We start from the raw sequence: 18,794 nt of genomic DNA on the forward strand, positions 1-18,794 counted from the left end.
ACCATCTATGGATTGCACGTTTCAATCATACAACCTTAGGAAGTTAAAACTATGAACTCACCTTAGATTGCGATTAAGAGCCATCATACTCACCATCCGTAAGCTTCATAAATAATTAATATGACCTATAAGTAAATATAAATTCATTTACTTTAATAGGCTAAACATGCAAATCATAAGTTTCATAAACTTTCATTAAATACTTATATTTAGATCGTATGAAGGAAACCTAATTAATTTATAATTAAGATAATTATTATATGGTTCAAAAAAAACCCATAACCATTTAACGAGTATAATTCCTACGTGCTTCCTAGTTCCATGATATATTTTAGGCCCATCATTCCTAAGTCCATAACCTTTTTCTTCATATATTTGTTTCTTTAACGATTCTTATTTTTAGTTGTAATATGTCAAGAGTTCCACAACATCATAGATTTATAAATATATTTTATGGAAACTTACGTTGATTGATTCAATAAGCAATTCATTTCCATAAGGAAATGTGGATCTCAATTTTTCTTTCCATATAATTCGTGTCTTTGCAAGGAAGACCTGCATTCCACAATATGCATTTTCTAATTCCAGACCGAAAGGCCAACTTAAAGCGACAAATTCATCAACTGTCATGTTAGCCCAACTATGTGTGAATATATATGATTGTCACTTTAGTGTAATTACAGTTATCACTTAAGATCATTTTCAAATGACGAAGCAATTTGCTAGTTTGTATATCATGTTGGATTAGTGTCTAAGTCCAAAACTATAATTGGTATGTACTTGACCCGACCCGGCAATGTCCATTTGGGTTGCACTTCACCAAAACAATTTGTATGGATAGACTTATGAGAAAAGGATATTTATGATTTATTAATATATTATAAATTCTAATATATTAATATGAAATCATATTATTTAATTAGTATTGATCAAGAATTAATTTGGAATTAATTTAGTGATCAAAAGAGACTAGTTAAATATGGACTCATATAGTATGGGCTACTGTTATTTAGGATGGGCTAAGCCTACATGGAAGTCCATGGAGCTTTTAACCCATGGATCCTAAGTAATGTGGAAAGTCATGGGTATTAGGGTTTACCCTAATCATACATACTATATAAAGGAGTCCCTGGCTCATAAAATTGGCACTAATGTGTGAGTGAGTAAGATAGAGCCGATTTTGTGAGCATCCATATTTTGTCTCAAGTCTTCCAATTTGTTGGTGGTGATTTGTGATTCCACTTGAGGCATTCACAATATTGGTGCTAGGCTCTTAAAGCTCCAAGTAATCAACTACAAGAAAAAGGTATGTATTCTATCTAGTTTTGTTATGCAAATACATATGTTCATATGCTAGTTAGGGTAATACCTTGGAAACTTCAAGTTTGCATGTATAATAGAGAAAACAAAGATCCAAGGTATTTAGGTTTACATGAACACCTTATGAGTGTTAGAATGCTCAAATCCCAATAGTGGTATCAGAGCCTAGGCTTGTTTTCTTTATACTTGATGCTTCTTGGTGAAAAAATCTTGAAAAATTCGATTTTCTGGGTTTTGGACAGCGAACTCGCCGAGTCCACTGGGTGACTCGCCGAGTCACATGAATTTGCCTTTGGCTCTACGATTCCACTGATGGACTCGCTGAGTCCAAGCATAAAACTGACCAACTCGACGAGTTGTTCATGAACTCGATGAGTTGGTGCTCTAGAGTGTAGTTTTTCGACTTTTAAGGCTGGAATTGGACTAGAATCATTACCCTAAGCTGTTTTTGAACCTATAAACCTGTTTTTGATGTGGTAATGATTATCGCTAACCAATTTCAAAGTTATTGTGACAACCGTCAAATTTCGGTCAATTCAAAGTCAACAAGTCAAACCGGTCAACTCCAATAACCCTTGTATGCTAGGGTTTACGTTATGAAATCACTATACAATTCGCTATTTTAATGAGAAATCATCATTTGGAAAGTTCATGTGTTTGATTTTCCTTAGCCTTAACAAGTGCTAAACAACGAACCAAAGCGATAAAACACTATTACACAATCATCGGGATTGTGTAAGACACTAAAACACGGTTTAATGGGGTTTACGAACCTTGCGTTGTGAAGCCGGACACTCAAATTAATCACAAACGAAACCTCTCTAAATCGTTTTCACTCTATCACTTTCTATTTGAAATCTCTCCCAAATCTCTCCCAAATCTCTCTCAAAAGTTACTTTAACTTTTTGTAATCATTTGGGTCATCTCGACCCTTGACCGGGTCAAAAATCGCTTGAAACGGGGTAAAAACGAGTAAAATAGCTTTAAGGATCCGAAACCGAAGCTTCTGGACCGAAGCCTCGCATCCGAAGCCTCGCATCCGAAGCCTCGCATCCGAGGCCTCTGATCCGAAGCGAGGGTCCGAAGATCCGAAGCGAGGGTCCGAGGGTCCGAAGGTCCGAAGGTCCGCAGACAGCTCCTTTTTACCGGTTTTTCGACTACGACTTCGTTTTAACTCCGTTTTTCATTATTTTAACGTGGGATTTTCACCCAAAACTTTATTTTATAAACTAAGGCCCCAAAATATATAAATCTCCAGGGTTTTTATAAAATATATTAAAAGAATTGGTGATTGAACTAATTATTGAGGGAATATTTGCTTTTCCTTAATTTATGGCAAAAGCAAACCACTACCACCTCACTCTATGATTAGCCACTCTTTCCCACTACCCCTTGTCTCCTTAGTGGACCTTTACAGCCAATCTCCAGCTCTTCCCACGTTCTAAGAGCTGGAGGATTGATCCTCTCTCCTCATTCTCCATAAAACTCTTTCATTCTACACTTAGCAACCTAGAACACTCTCCAAAATTCTCTCATCTTTTCTCTTAACTTCAAGAACTTCAAGGCTTTCTCCAGGGATTTATTTCTTCAATTAGTAAGTATCTTCATCATTCACATAATTATTAAACTCCATTCTACTCAAATCATTGATATCTTACACAAGTTCCATCTTATTCGGTGTTAGATTCTCGAATCATCAAGACATCTTCTTAGTGTTCTTGAGTTGAACACTTCCTCTCTCTCACTTTCATCTACTGAAACCACATAAGGTGAGTTCATACCCATACATTTACATGTTTTTCTTAAGTTTTAAGGGGGAATACAAGTAAAATCATCAAGAACACAATTAAACTTTTTCTAACAGATTACATCAGAAAAGATGGACGTTAATCACAGACTGTTTTGGTCAACTTAAATATTTTAGTTTTCAAAACTGTTTCAGGTGCAAGTAGTTCAAACTCTTAGCTTTAAAATGACTACTTGTACATCTCCATATGATTTTTCTACAATTTATGGTGATTTTTACAAAACTGCCTGTCATTTCAGAGGCAAACCCGGACCAGTCTGTGATTATGAACCTTTTCACCTCTGTTAGAGATCACTAAAAATCATGATAAAATTTACGAACAAACTAGACTCATATTCCAAACTCTCAAAATTTGCGGATTTGGATTTAGAGCTTTGATGATTTTTCTATAAATTTTCTAAGAACGGTAACAGAAACTGTTTTTAACGAAAAGTTGCTGTTAATTTCATTTCACCTTGTAACATGTTGAGCAAGGTGTATATCTTTATGTGATTATATGTTACTGCAATATATGACATTTTATCTTAATATTTAGACACACATCAGTTTACAAATGGATTTGGTCATATAAAATATAAAGAATAACAAATGATTATAATCAAAGTACAATCGATACATTCAAACATTAAATAAACTATTTTGAATATAGTTTGCATACATTACCACGTACTACCCTTGGTTGATAAACTATAATAGGTATAGTTTATGATACATTACATAACACATACATTTAAAAAGGGTACATTTATACAAAGGATATTTTCATTAAGCAAGGTACGGCCATACGGTACCAAGTTTTCATAACACGTAATTCCGTTAATGACTTTGTGAGACATTTACTTCAAATTACCATTAAGTCCTGTATTGTAACCAGAGTCTCCTTGAGGGAGAGCGTGATACTTGTGTATAGATCTATATTGGGTTTGACAAACCCACACCTAAACTGCATGCAACAGTTAGACCGATAGGTCTGGGGTGACAAATGTCATAACATTTCCGACGCCTGAAGAACGTCGTTTTAGGCAACCTTGGTCATAGTATGGTTATAATAAACTCACATAAAGTATTAACAAACATTGGAATTTACGGGGACTTCATTAAAATTTAACGAGTTTATGTCGATTTAAACTTGCATTGTTTTACTATAAATATGATAAATTACTTGTACATTTCGGTCTTTGGGTTTTAAGACTACATTTACACATTAAGGAAAATATTGGATTTTTCTAACACAAATACTACTTTTACAAACGAAAAGCTTATGAACTCACCAACCTTTGTGTTGACACTTTTTCAAACAACTTGTATTCTCAGGAAATCATTAAACAGGTAATCAAGTGCTTTTGAGGATGGGACGCTAAGGCGTCTACTATTTCATATTTTATCAACATATTGTAATTGATTCGTAAACATGTAATTCATACAATGATGTAATTTTTTTCAATTATATATATGTTGGTTGTGTTTGCTTGAATTACTATTACAATTGCTGTTATGATACTATACATGAAGTCCTCCACCCCCGGACGTTTCCGCCATCCTTGGTTTGGGGGTGTGACAGATTGGTATCAGAGCGCAGTTTATAGTGAATTAAGTATATCAAACCACATAAGATATACAAACTATAAACACAATTGGGACTAATAGTCTCTGATTTGTGCATTTTTCAAATAAATATACTTTTAGAAAATAAATGATTTTTTTTATTAAAAGTATAAATACATGCATACATGCTCACATAGTGTCATAACTAGAAAAACATAAAATAAAAGAAGAGGAGTTGTACATTATGGGTATGCCTTGGTATATGTAAATCAAGTCTGGGAAGGATATAGTCTGATCAACTATATCTGTCCGGGAATTGACTTGCATATACCGGGGGATGGTCAGGATGGACAACAAATCTAACAAACCTAATAACATACTACAAAGGATACTTTAAGAACTCAAAACTAAATATTTACAAATACTATAGGAGTATTTTGTGTTACTATAATAAAAATATTTTATACTTTCATTTTACCTCATAACCCAATGTATTGGGTCAATAAAAAGTATAAAATCGTATGTATCGTAAACATACCGGAAAACAACGTAATATACTTTATGTATAAAAGATTTCTCTCCCTATAAATACACTTTTACTAAAAGTACATTGGTTTACGACTTATGCCAGAACCATGCCGCCAAGGAGAAGACCAAGACCTTCCAGCAACACAGCAACACCTCCTCCGCCGCCGCCTCCACAGTTTGATCCCGCGATGTTCCAGGCTGCAGTAACAGCAGCCGTAGCGGCCGCAATGTCGCAGATAGGGACCAACGGAGCTGGTGGTTCGGGATCGGGAGCTACACACTCTAACCACGGAGACAGTACGTGGCGTGCAAAAGAGTGTTCATACAAAGACTTCACAAATGGCAAACCCGACAACTTCAATGGAAGCGGGGGAGTCATCGCTTTGATGCAATGGTTTGAAAAGACCGAAGTAGTCTTTCAGGTGTGCTCTTGCCCTGAAGCGAGCAAAGTTAAGTTCGCAGCCTTCACCTTCACCGGCCGGGCCCTTACTTGGTGGAACTGCCGGATTAAGTCACTTACTCTCGAAGTGGCTAGCTCCATAACCTGGGCAGAACTAAAAGCGTTGATGATGAAGGAGTACTGCCCGAGAGGTGAAATTCAAAAGCTGGAACAAGAACTTTGGAACCTCAGGATGACGGGCTCTGACCTTGAAACCTACACCACCCGATTCAATGAATTGGCTCTCCTCTGCCCAACAATGGTTACTCCGGAGGAGAAAAAGGTGGAGCGATACCTTTGGGGACTGTCTCTCCACGTGCAAAGTAGTGTCCTGGCTTCAAGGCCAACTACTTTTGACAGTGCCAGGGAGCTGGCACAACAACTTGTTGACCACCGAGCCGGTCATAATACTACAACCACCACCACTGATAAATCAAAAGGAGGAAACAACAAAAGGAAGTTCTGGAATGAAAAGAAGAGCCAACCAGCACAGGACCCCGCTAAGAAGCAACAAATTGTTGCTGTCCATGCTGCCACTAATACTGTCACTACTGCTACCACTCCAGCACCACCGAAGCCATATGCGGGAAAACTACCTAAGTGCAACAAGTGCAACTTTCACCACAATGGTGCTTGTAGGGAGATGCACTGTAACAACTGCGACAGGAAGGGGCACACTGCTCGTTTCTGTAAAGCGCCGGCTCAACCAATCAACCAAGTCGCCAGTACGGGGGCAACCCGGACCTGCTACAACTGTGGAGACGCAGGTCACTTCAAAAGAGACTGCCCCAAAGCACAAGCCCCTAATGCTGGTGGAGTAGGAAGAGTCCTGGCAATAGGACATGAGGAAGCAGTCGAGGATCCCACGGTGGTTACCGGTACGTTTCTCCTCAATAACTCTTATGCATGCGTACTATTCGATAGTGGAGCGGAGAGGAGTTTCGTGAGCCACCAATATAAACATTTACTTGAACAAAATCCCCAATCACTAAAGGATACTTATGTAGTAGAAATGGCAAATGGGAAAGTAGAACGCACTAGCGATATATACTCAGAATGTACTCTCACTCTAGACAACCATACATTTAAAATTGACCTGATGCCAGTCACCATAAAAAGCTTCGACGCAATCATCGGGATGGATTGGTTAGTTCCTCACCGTGCCGACATTCTATGTTACGAAAGGGCCGTTCGCCTCAATCTACCAAATGACGAAACCCTTCTCATCTATGGTGACAAACCTAGTGCGAATTTACAAATCATCTCATGCATCAAAGCCTAAAAGTATCTCCGGAAGGAGTACCACGCCTTCTTAGCCCATGTAGTAGACAAGAAACAAGACGTGAAAGACATCAAAGACATCCCCGAAGTGTGTAACTTCCCGGATGTGTTCCCAGAGGATCTTCCTGGTGTACCACTCGCACGACAAGTCGATTTCAGAATTGACTTAATACCCGGAGCTACCCCCGTAGCCAGAGCTCCATACCGCCTCGCACCATCAGAAATGCAGGAGTTGTCCAGTCAGTTGACCGAGCTTTTGAGCAAAGGGTTCATCAGACCAAGCTTCTCACCTTGGGGAGCACCAGTCCTTTTTGTAAAGAAGAAGGACGGATCCTTTCGCATGTGCATCGACTATCGGGAACTAAACAAACTCACCATCAAAAACCGATATCCTCTACCCCGAATCGACGACCTTTTCGACCAACTCCAAGGAGCAAATTTCTTCTCAAAAATCGACCTAAGGTCAGGCTACCATCAGCTACGAGTTCAAGAAGAAGATATTCCCAAAACTGCATTCAGAACTCGCTATGGGCACTACGAGTTTGTGGTGATGTCCTTCGGTTTAACAAACGCACCTGCGGTATTCATGGACCTAATGAATAGAGTGTGTCGACCTTACCTAGACAAGTTTGTAATCGTATTCATCGACGATATCTTGATCTACTCGCGAAGCGAAGAAGAGCATCGCCTACATCTACGCCAAGTGCTAGAGACACTAAGAGCGGAGAAGCTTTATGCTAAGTTCTCTAAGTGTGAATTCTGGATTAGAGAAGTGGATTTTCTTGGACATGTGGTAAGTGAGAAAGGCATACATGTGGATCCCTCCAAGATCAAGGCAATCGAGAATTGGTCAGCACCCAAGACGCCAACCGAAATTCGACAATTCCTTGGGCTTGCTGGCTACTACCGAAGATTTATACAAAACTTCTCCAAGATTGCGAAACCACTCACCACCTTGACGCAGAAAGGTGTGATATTCAAGTGGGAAAATAAACAAGAAACTGCTTTCCAAACGTTAAAACAAGCCCTATGCAGCGCACCGATCTTGTCTCTCCCAGAGGGAACCGAGGACTTCGTAGTGTACTGTGATGCTTCGAATCAAGGCCTCGGATGTGTGCTCATGCAGAGAGGGAAGGTTATCGCGTATGCATCAAGACAGCTTAAGACGCACGAGGTTAATTATACTACGCACGACCTGGAATTAGGAGCAGTGGTATTCGCTTTGAAGATCTGGAGACACTACCTCTACGGCACGAAATGCACTATCTTCACTGATCACAAAAGTCTTCAGCATATCCTCAATCAGAAAGAGCTCAACATGCGACAGAGGAGATGGGTAGAGTTGCTGAATGACTACGAGTGCGAAATTCGTTATCATCCGGGCAAGGCCAATGTAGTGGCTGATGCTCTAAGCAGGAAGGAGTACTCGGGCCGCCGAGTAAAATCCTTAACAATGACAATCCATTCCCACCTGACCATACAAATCAAGGAAGCTCAACTGGAAGCTTTGAAACCAGAAAAGGTGGCAGGAGAGACATTAAGGGGAATGGATAAAAACTTAGAAGTCAAGGATGATGGAGCACGTTATATCATGAACCGGATTTGGACACCGAAGTTCGGTGGACTCCGAGATGTCGTCATGAATGAAGCACACAAGACTCGATACTCCATCCATCCCGGGTCGGATAAGATGTATCTGGACCTCAAGAGATTATACTGGTGGCCGAACATGAAAGCTGAGATTGCTACCTATGTGAGCAAGTGCCTGACTTGCGCTAAGGTCAAAATCGAATACCAGAAACCATCCGGGCTATTACAACAGCCGGATATACCTGAGTGGAAGTGGGAACGAATAACCATGGACTTCATAACCAAGCTGCCTAAGACATCGGGCGGGCTTGACACAATATGGGTAATTGTAGACAGATTGACCAAATCAGCACACTTGCTACCAATGAAAGAAACCGACAAGATGGAGAAGCTGACTAGAACGTACATCAGAGAGATTGTACGACTCCATGGTGTGCCGATATCCATTATCTCCGATAGAGATAGTAGATTTACCTCACGGTTTTGGCAGTCTCTACAAAAATCATTGGGAACTAGGCTTGACATGAGTACGGCCTACCACCCACAAACCGACGGACAGAGCGAACAAACCATTCAAACGTTGGAAGACATGTTAAGAGCTTGTGTGATAGACTTCGGTAAAGCATGGGATACCCATCTACCGCTTATCGAATTCTCCTACAATAACAGCTATCATACTAGCATCAAAGTCGCTCCATTCGAAGCTCTTTACGGTCGCAAATGCAGATCACCCCTGTGTTGGGCTGAGGTGGGGGATACACAGCTAGCTAGAGGGCAAGTCTCTAATAGCACCCTCACTGGCCCTGAAATCATAAGGGAAACCACAGAAAAGATCGTTCAAATTCGAGAGAGACTGAAAGCGTCTCGCGATCGGCAAAAGAGTTACGCAGACAAACGACGCAAACCCTTGGAATTCCAGGTGGGTGATCGAGTACTACTAAAAGTTTCCCCTTGGAAAGGAATGATACGATTCGACAAACGCGGGAAACTAAATCCAAGGTACATCGGGCCATTCGAAATCCTTGCTAGGATTGGGCCAGTAGCATACAAACTTCGATTACCTCAGGAACTCGACAAAGTACATCCCACATTTCACGTGTCGAACCTAAAGAAGTGTTTGTCTGATGAGATACTCGTAATACCACTCGACGAAATCAAAGTTAACGAAAATCTCCACTTCGTGGAGGAACCAGTCAAAATCATGGATCGGGAAATCAAACGAACGAAACAAAGTCGTATTCCCATCGTGAAGGTACGTTGGAACGCTAAACGAGGACCCGAATTCACCTGGGAACGCGAGGATCAGATGAAACAAAAGTATCCACATCTCTTCCCAAACTCTTGAAATCCCAGTCAAAATGAAAATTTCGGGACGAAATTCCTTCTAACGGGGGGATGATGTGACAACCGTCAAATTTCGGTCAATTCAAAGTCAACAAGTCAAACCGGTCAACTCCAATAACCCTTGTATGCTAGGGTTTACGTTATGAAATCACTATACAATTCGCTATTTTAATGAGAAATCATCATTTGGAAAGTTCATGTGTTTGATTTTCCTTAGCCTTAACAAGTGCTAAACAACGAACCAAAGCGATAAAACACTATTACACAATCATCGGGATTGTGTAAGACACTAAAACACGGTTTAATGGGGTTTACGAACCTTGCGTTGTGAAGCCGGACACTCAAATTAATCACAAACGAAACCTCTCTAAATCGTTTTCACTCTATCTCTTTCTATTTGAAATCTCTCCCAAATCTCTCCCAAATCTCTCTCAAAAGTTACTTTAACTTTTTGTAATCATTTGGGTCATCTCGACCCTTGACCGGGTCAAAAATCGCTTGAAACGGGGTAAAAACGAGTAAAATAGCTTTAAGGATCCGAAACCGAAGCTTCTGGACCGAAGCCTCGCATCCGAAGCCTCGCATCCGAAGCCTCGCATCCGAGGCCTCTGATCCGAAGCGAGGGTCCGAAGATCCGAAGCGAGGGTCCGAGGGTCCGAAGGTCCGCAGACAGCTCCTTTTTACCGGTTTTTCGACTACGACTTCGTTTTAACTCCGTTTTTCATTATTTTAACGTGGGATTTTCACCCAAAACTTTATTTTATAAACTAAGGCCCCAAAATATATAAATCTCCAGGGTTTTTATAAAATATATTAAAAGAATTGGTGATTGAACTAATTATTGAGGGAATATTTGCTTTTCCTTAATTTATGGCAAAAGCAAACCACTACCACCTCACTCTATGATTAGCCACTCTTTCCCACTACCCCTTGTCTCCTTAGTGGACCTTTACAGCCAATCTCCAGCTCTTCCCACGTTCTAAGAGCTGGAGGATTGATCCTCTCTCCTCATTCTCCATAAAACTCTTTCATTCTACACTTAGCAACCTAGAACACTCTCCAAAATTCTCTCATCTTTTCTCTTAACTTCAAGAACTTCAAGGCTTTCTCCAGGGATTTCTTTCTTCAATTAGTAAGTATCTTCATCATTCACATAATTATTAAACTCCATTCTACTCAAATCATTGATATCTTACACAAGTTCCATCTTATTCGGTGTTAGATTCTCGAATCATCAAGACATCTTCTTAGTGTTCTTGAGTTGAACACTTCCTCTCTCTCACTTTCATCTACTGAAACCACATAAGGTGAGTTCATACCCATACATTTACATGTTTTTCTTAAGTTTTAAGGGGGGAATACAAGTAAAATCATCAAGAACACAATTAAACTTTTTCTAACAGATTACATCAGAAAAGATGGACGTTAATCACGGACTGTTTTGGTCAACTTAAATATTTTAGTTTTCAAAACTGTTTCAGGTGCAAGTAGTTCAAAATCTTAGCTTTAAAATGACTACTTGTACATCTCCATATGATTTTTCTACAATTTATGGTGATTTTTACAAAACTGCCTGTCATTTCAGAGGCAAACCCGGACCAGTCTGTGATTATGAACCTGTTCACCTCTGTTAGAGATCACTAAAAATCATGATAAAATTTACGAACAAACTAGACTCATATTCCAAACTCTCAAAATTTGCGGATTTGGATTTAGAGCTTTGATGATTTTTCTATAAATTTTCTAAGAACGGTAACAGAAACTGTTTTTAACGAAAAGTTGCTGTTAATTTCATTTCACCTTGTAACATGTTGAGCAAGGTGTATATCTTTATGTGATTATATGTTACTGCAATATATGACATTTTATCTTAATATTTAGACACACATCAGTTTACAAATGGATTTGGTCATATAAAATATAAAGAATAACAAGTGATTATAATCAAAGTACAATCGATACATTCAAACATTAAATAAACTATTTTGAATATAGTTTGCATACATTACCACGTACTACCCTTGGTTGATAAACTATAATAGGTATAGTTTATGATACATTACATAACACATACATTTAAAAAGGGTACATTTATACAAAGGATATTTTCATTAAGCAAGGTACGGCCATACGGTACCAAGTTTTCATAACACGTAATTCCGTTAATGACTTTGTGAGACATTTACTTCAAATTACCATTAAGTCCTGTATTGTAACCAGAGTCTCCTTGAAGGAGAGCGTGATACTTGTGTATAGATCTATATTGGGTTTGACAAACCCACACCTAAACTGCATGCAACAGTTAGACCGATAGGTCTGGGGTGACAAATGTCATAACATTTCCGACGCCTGAAGAACGTCGTTTTAGGCAACCTTGGTCATAGTATGGTTATAATAAACTCACATAAAGTATTAACAAACATTGGAATTTACGGGGACTTCATTAAAATTTAACGAGTTTATGTCGATTTAAACTTGCATTGTTTTACTATAAATATGATAAATTACTTGTACATTTCGGTCTTTGGGTTTTAAGACTACATTTACACATTAAGGAAAATATTGGATTTTTCTAACACAAATACTACTTTTACAAACGAAAAGCTTATGAACTCACCAACCTTTGTGTTGACACTTTTTCAAACAACTTGTATTCTCAGGAAATCATTAAACAGGTAATCAAGTGCTTTTGAGGATGGGACGCTAAGGCGTCTACTATTTCATATTTTATCAACATATTGTAATTGATTCGTAAACATGTAATTTATACAATGATGTAACTTTTTTCAATTATATATATGTTGGTTGTGTTTGCTTGAATTACTATTACAATTGCTGTTATGATACTATACATGAAGTCCTCCACCCCCGGACGTTTCCGCCATCCTTGGTTTGGGGGTGTGACAGTTATAATCAAAGTTTCAAGTTTTATATATGTTTATGTGATTCTTGAAAATTGTTTATTATGGATGTTCATGCTTATGAGTTTTGGTAGATCATAGGAATTATGTGCAAATTGTTTGTTAGTGTAATTCTTGATCTTAATGCCCTTTAATGGATTCCATATCTTGTCCTCAAGTTATGGAAAACCCAAAAGTTTTTCTTTAAAAGGAGTTATTAAAGCCATAGGTTATAGAAACTTGAAGAGTCTTTTCCCATAAATTGTTTTATGAGGTCCATAACTTGTCCTCAAGTTATGGATTTTCAAGAGTCTTGCCATTAAAAGCCATATTAAACTCATATGTTATGAATACAAAAGGTTTTGAATAGTTTCAAAACTTGCCCTCAAGTTTTGGAATTTGTAAAGTCTCACAAACATTAATACTTTATTTCCAAGTTAAACCCTTAGAATTTTAAAAGTTAAAATTCAACCCTTATACTATTATAGTATTATAGCTTTAATATATATATATATATATATATATATATATATATATATATATATATATATAAGAGTAAGTCAGTCTTACCTTTAGTAGGCATCATTCACGAAGCCGGTCTATAAGGGGGTATAAGGTTACTGTGACAACCCGGAATTTCTATCTTGTACAACCATACAATTCAATCAAAGTCAGACTAGTTTCTGGAGTAAATTACATGAATGGTCCCTATGGTTTGGGGGTAATTTGCACGCTTGGTTCCTAACTTATTTTTTTAACTCGGATCGTCCCTAATATTTGTTTTTGTTACGCGTTTGGTCCCTATTGTTTGTTTTTGTTACGCGCTTGGTCCCTATCTTACCAGAAATACTATTATTTAAATAGGGAAAAATGGTGGAATATATAAGGTAAGGTGAAAGGGGTGAGATTGGGGGTATGTTAACTTAAATAAATTAAAAAATCAATGGAAAAATAGTATTTTTAGGTAAGGGAGGGACCACGTGCGCAACAAAAACAAACAGTAGGGACCTTCCGAGTTAAAAAAATAAGTTAGGGACCAAACACGCAAATTACCCTAAACCATAGGGACCATTCGTGTAATTTACTCTAGTTTATGCTATCTTTTAGCACTGTTAAGGGTCTATTTGAGAGTTTATGAGCCTAGTGTAATGTATGAATGGATACTATGATGAGTTAGCTTGAGATCGGGAGGATAAATTCAAACCAGAAAACAACACACAAGGTGTTCACGGCCGCAAACTAGGTTCACGGCCGTGAACCACTTCCTATATATAATAGAAGTGACTTCATTTCTTCTCACTTTTCCTCCTCTCAACCGTGAACACCCCATTCTCTCTCGACTTCTTCAACCGCGAACACCACTCTAAGCTACTAAAAAGTGAGTATTTCTTCCCTTATCTTGTTGTCCATTTAATCACTTGATTACATCCATGAAACAAGCACCAAATGACAAGATCTTGAAGAGTTCACGGCCGTGAACCCTTCATAGGTCCGTGAACCCTTCATAAGATCTTGACTTGGCCGTGATCCCTTCATCCTTGGCCGTAAACACCTCATAGGATCTTGGTTTGGCCGTGAACACATCATTTGTTCATGGGCCGTGAACCCTCTTAAGGCCGTGAACAGTCCTTAGTTTGGCCGTGAACTCCTTTAGTGCAATCATATGTGATTGTAACACTTCAATCCAAGTGTTTCCTAGTCCCTAAGGTTGTTCCCTATCATAATTAGTTGTTATATACACTAATTATATACATATATGTGTCATTATATGCTTAATAGGATCCATTTGTGCTCGAGACTTCACTTGACACCTTGCATCCTATATCGATCTTTCATTCGAATCACTCACTATAGGTGAGTTCATACCCCTAACTTACCTTTTAAATGATTTTAAATGCTTTTATGGGGGGGGGGAATACAAGTAGAAAACATTATAGTTATTGTATCAATCACATGTGATTAATAACTATCAAACAAGTGGATTTCTTATATTTCAAAACTGTGTTATCAAACAAACTGCTTCAAATCGTTTTATAAACTCTTTTATATGTTAAACTCTTTATCATTTTACAAAACTCTTTTTAAACTTATATATTGTCAAAATCATGTCTATATAGATATAGTTATATAAATAAGGTTGAAAGGGCTGAGGACTGATAACGCACCTTATTTACTGTTCCTTGTTTGGTTGTGGACTTAGGGTACCGGTTGTTTGTCCGAGTGTCGTTTGAATCTTAGTTATATATTATGTATATATGTGTAGATATAATAGTTCTTACATCAGTTCAATACCTTTGGTTAGCAAAGGTGTACAAACATGATTCAGTCATACAAACAACATCACTAGTAAACTATAATAGGTATAGTTTAGAGGATTACTACACACTATTTCTAGAACAATGAAACATACAAGAGTCAGTTTATACATGAGTCAGTTCAAACATATTATACACTAGAACAGAGAGAACATACTATACACTAGAGAACATACTATACACTAGAACAGAGAGAACATTCTACACTAATACAATAACAAAGATAACATTAATGTGAGCCACTACTTCATGGCATGGCAATATACTGCTGTGTCACGTTTTGTAACCAAAGTCTCCTGGAGGGAGATCGTGAATTTGTGTATAGATCTATACGGGATTGACCATCCTACACCTTGCTGCTAGCTACAGTGGGACCTGCAGGTCTACGGGTGACGAATGTCATACCATTTCGACGTCTCGAACGTCGTGTTTCACTAGTCAATCGAGTATGGTTACAATCTTATCACATTTTACCTTAATTAAACAAACTGGTTTAAGGTAGTTAGTACATTGGTAGTTACTTATATATAAAACAACAATACTTCTTTATTTTCCCATTTCATTCACATTGTGATCTTTATTTTCCCATTTCATTCACTCAGAACTAGGATAACTTAGTCTTTCAGCTTTCGGCTTATATCCACTGCTATAGACTTATTTCCATCTCATCTTTGTATTCTTTTAGCAAGATGCCTCCTCGTAGATCAAACAGGCGCACTACTCCGATAACTCCATTTCAAACTCCACTACCTCCTCCACAATTCGATCCTGCTGCTCTCCAAGCAGTGATATCAGCCGCAGTGGCAGCTGCTCTATCTCACATCAGCGAAAGTGGTACCTACGGAACTGGTAGCGGTACCCACTTAACCAACCCCGGAGTGACCCACGGACGCCCACGAGAGTGTTCGTATAAAGATTTCATGAACTGAAAACCCAAATCCTTTAATGGAAATGGGGGAGTCATTGCTCTGATGTGATGGTTTGAGAAAATAGATTCGGTCTTCGCAATCTGTTCGTGCCCAGAAGGGAGCAAAGTGAAGTTTGCTGCCTACACCTTCTCCGACAGAGCCCTAACATGGTGGAATAGCCATGTTAATTCAATGACCCTATCAGTGGCTAACTCAATAGGTTGGGAGAACCTAAAAGAGATGATGTTGGAAGAATATTGCCCGAGGGGCGAAGTCCAAAAGCTGGAACAAGAACTATGGGAGTACACCATGGTCGGCTCAGACATAGTGACCTACACTGACAGGTTTAGCGACCTGGCAGCACTATGCTACGGGATGGTTACCCCGGGATGATGTGCTCCCATGGTCGGCTCAGACATAGTGACCTACACTGACAGGGTTAGCGACCTGGCAGCACTATGCCCCGGGATGGTTACCCCGGAGGGTAAGAAGATAGAAATGTACATATGGGGTTTATCTACCCCGATTCAAGGAGATGTACTGTCTTCTAACCCAACTACATTCGATAGCGCCAAACGCCTGGCCCAGCGACTCATTGACCATGGAGCCCGCCATGGCGTGGAGGTCCCTGTTCCCGAGCCTTCAAAGGGAGGGGACTATAAACGAAAGTCGGGGAAAAAGAGGAAAGAGAGAACAACACAGGAAACCTCGCAGGAGCAACAAATGGGTACTATATACACCGCCACAACACCTGCTACTCCAGCATCTTCCAGTTGATATGATGGAACTTTCCCGAAGTGTGGAAAGTGCATCTATCACCACACTGGAGTATGTCGGGAAATGCAATGCCTGAATTGCCACAGGAAGGGGCACACTGCCCGGCTCTGCAGGGCACCGACACAACCGATCTCCCAAGTCCCCGGAGTAGAAGTAAACCAGGCCTACTATGGTTGTGGTGAGACAGGGCACTATGAGAGGGACTGCCCAATAACAAAGAACTCTGGCACGGATGGACGAATTCTGATGATCACCGCAGGAGAATCTACCCCAGAGTCCCCAGCGACCAGCGGTACGTTTTCGAAATAATAATTACTTTAAAATTTAATTTATATTTATATAAGATTAAAACTTGGGGAAAACATTTAAAAGTAATTATAATAACTCACTCATATGAATAAGTCGCAACATTCATGAGAGAACTAAAGATCTGTTCAGGGAAGCTATGAGGGCTTAGTATGTACATCAGGGTTGTGCATAGCTAAGATTTTGCAGACTTAGAGTGAGTGATTCCACCTTAATTCCTGTTTCTTGTTTGGTTGTGGATTTAGGGCAGAGCCACTCAGTCGACCATCTTATTCATCTTAATTATACATAACTTGTATATGCCAGGAAATCATAGTGGTACCAAAGAGGATCATAATTTAGAGTATCGAAACTAGTTATCAAAACACTTGCACTATTTGTACTCGCTCATCGCGGTACGATTTGTGGCAGTGGTAATATCAAAGAGAAAACGGAAAGCACTAGAAAGTTTACACATAGTACATTGTCGAGCACACTAGGGATACATCATCGTATAACAAACGTTTCTTTCAAATCGGCCTAACATTTTTTTCTATAAAGAGTCCGTTGTCATCATTCGTCATGGATTGGCGTGGTCCTCAGCATACTAAGTTCGTATGTTTCCATCGCCTTAACCGTCAAATTCATGAAACCCTCGTTATTCATAACGACAGCCCGACCCAGACCTCAGAATCGTCTACCTTGTATTCCAAACCTCGAAGTACTCATGCGAGGACTACCTTGCCCTCCGAAAACTTAACGTTGTATATTCAGCAGACCTTCCCGAACTACCACTCGTCCAACAGATCAAGTTCAAGAACAGAGGCTAAGGATGAATACAGCCCACCTATCATTATTAAGTTTATACGCGAGGGTGGCATATAATTATGATTACGCGGATTTAGTATGTGTGTTTCCGCCCTATCTCCTGTTCCTTGTTTGGTTGTGGACCCGGGGCAGAGTCGCACATCCGACCGTCTTACTAATATTAATTATATACGACTAGTATACATGAGGTAATGATAGATGGACCAGTTATGAATCCTATCATGAGCATTAGGGCAAAGTTACCCAGGTCTACGAGTGGGTATTCTGCCATTCATGAGCATTAGCACAGCTCCAGGAGTACTACTAAGAAAGCTAATTTCGGGACGAAATTCCATCTAACGGGGGGATGATGTGACAACCCGAAATTTTTTATCTTGTAAGTCCAGCCAATCAACCAAAAGTCAGACTAAATTCCATTGCCTTCTAGCCTTGTTAAGGGTCATTCTAAGGAGTTCTAAGCCTAACACACTTAAGGATTGAGTGTTAGGAAGTATTGGTTCGAGATCAGAAGGCTGCACCCGAACCAGAGAACCCAACACTTGAGGTTCACGGCCGCAATCCTAGTTCACGGCCGTGATCTCTTCCCTATAAGTATAAGATCACTTCACTTTTCTTCATTTCTTTCCCCCTTGGCCGCCAACTCTCTCAAACTCTCTCAGGTATCATCCACCAAGAACTCTTATATCTTCACTTAAAAGGTCAGTAACACATCTATACTTGTTTATGCTTAGAACCTCCTTTGATTACACCCTAGATTCATCACTCTTAGGCACCATATTCATGAGTTTGAAGTGTCCACAGTCGTGAACCCTTCATAGGGTCGTGAACCCTTCAAGAACTCATCATGATTCGGTCGTGAACTCCAATGGGTCGTGAACCCTTCATCATATTGGGCCATGAACTCCAATGGGCCGTGAACCCTTCATC

Source organism: Lactuca virosa, chromosome 4 (genome assembly GCF_052849685.1).
Source record: "Lactuca virosa cultivar CGN04683 chromosome 4, Lactuca_virosa_CGN04683_v6, whole genome shotgun sequence".
Lineage (NCBI taxonomy): Eukaryota > Viridiplantae > Streptophyta > Magnoliopsida > Asterales > Asteraceae > Lactuca > Lactuca virosa.